The sequence below is a fragment of the Nothobranchius furzeri genome, chromosome 2, assembly GCF_043380555.1.
Source record: "Nothobranchius furzeri strain GRZ-AD chromosome 2, NfurGRZ-RIMD1, whole genome shotgun sequence".
Lineage (NCBI taxonomy): Eukaryota > Metazoa > Chordata > Actinopteri > Cyprinodontiformes > Nothobranchiidae > Nothobranchius > Nothobranchius furzeri.
In genome coordinates, this window is record NC_091742.1 from 25,650,321 (window position 1) to 25,652,400 (window position 2,080).

Here is a 2,080-nt window from a genome sequence, read left to right on the forward strand (position 1 = left end):
AGGATCCCCATTAGTCTTCACAATAGTGAAAACTATTCTTCCTGGGGTCCACTTGATAAAAGAAACAAAAACAAAAAGAAAACACATACAATATCACATAGACAGTGTAGGATTAAAAGTACAATATATCATGTACAATATAAGAAAAACTCAAGAAACTCCTATAATCAACCTCATAAAACAAAATCATAAAAAGGCACTAAAAAGTCAATTTAAAAATGGATCAATTAATCAATAAAACGATAACAACAACAAAGTGTTAATGTCAGGGTGTTAATTCTACAAATCTAATTGAAGTCTATAAATCTAAAATCTATTAATCTAATTCAAATAGCTGTAACTGTTGTCTGATACAAGCTTCTGTTTAACAAATTTCTTGAGATTCACTTTAAACGCATCATGCACATATTAGGTCAGGAGACAGGATATTCCAGCATGTGACTGCTCTGTAAATGACTGTTCTTTTAACTGCATTGGTTCTTGGCAATGGAAGAGTAAAGATAAAATGAGAGGCATTCCTTGTGTAAAAACCGTGCCGCTCACAGGTTGGTAACAACTTTGTAATCAAGCTACAAGGTTTATGTAAAACCCAGATTTTGTGTACCGACACAACCAGGCTGCAGGCTAGTCTGTCATTTACACTCATCCATGACAGATTAAAATGCATCCAGTGGATATTAGTTTTAAAAGGGCAACCAAGAATCAACCTCACAGCTCTGTTCTGAGCTCTCTGAAGTTTGTCAAGGTCCGTATTAGCTGCACTGGACCAAACAACTGAACAGTAATCCAGATGACACAAAACCAGAGACTGTACAACAAGTTCTCTGGTCTCCAGTAACATATAATGAGCATTGCTCCTAATTACATAAATGCTCCTACTCATTCTCTTTACAATATGATCAATATGTGTAGTCCATGACATTGATTGATCCAATGTTATGCCCAGTAGTTTGGTCTGTTTTGCTTGTTCAATTTGTTGTCCCCGTAAATTGATGTCTAACTGGTGTTTTTTTTCTTACCAAATTCCTAGAGCATAATAGCATACACTTGGTTTTTAATACATTCAATTTTAGCTTATTTTCCTCTACCCACTCAGAGATATGCTTCAACAGGAGCTAAAGTCTGAAATTGATCTGAACTAAACTTGAAGCTGAAACAGATATAGTCGTATCATCTGCATATACAGTCATGTGCGCTTCACTGCATGCAAAAGACATATCATTTACAAATATACTGTATAATAAAGGACCCCAGCAACTCCCTTGGGGAATCACACACAAAAGAGTGCCAGTGTTTGACAGACTACCATTAAATACAACACATTGTTTTCTATTAGTCAAGTAGCTACTCATAAAATTGATAGCAGTCTTGTTAAAAACATGTGCTGATAGTTTCAAAAGTAAAATGTCATGATCCACAATATCAAATGCAGCACTGAAATCCAGAAGCACTACTCCCACCAGCAGCTTCCTATCAATCTGTCCCAACCATCCATCTGTAAGTCAGTGCCGTACTGGTAGACAATCCTTCTCTGTAAGTATGTTGAACGTCAGAGTTTCAGAGTTTCAGGGGGCAATTACTTTTTCACACTGGGCAATGTAGGTGTGGATTTTGTTCTCACCCTAAATAATAAAAACCATCATTTCAAAACTGTATTTTGTGTTTACTTGTGTTATCTTTGACTAATGGTTAAATGTGCTTGATGATCAGAAACATTTTGCGTGACAAACATGCAAAAGAATAAGAAATCAGGAAGGGGCAAATAGTTTTTCACACCACTGTATACACACACACACACACACACACATATCTATATCTATATCTATATCTATATATATATATATATATATATATATATATATATATATATATATATATATATATATATATATATATATACTGTACATATATATATGCATACATGTGTGTATATATATATATATATATATATATATATATATATATATATATATATATATATATATATATATATACACACACACACACACATATATACATATATAATGTACATATATATATATATGTGTACATGTGTGTGTATAACATGTGTGTGTGTGTG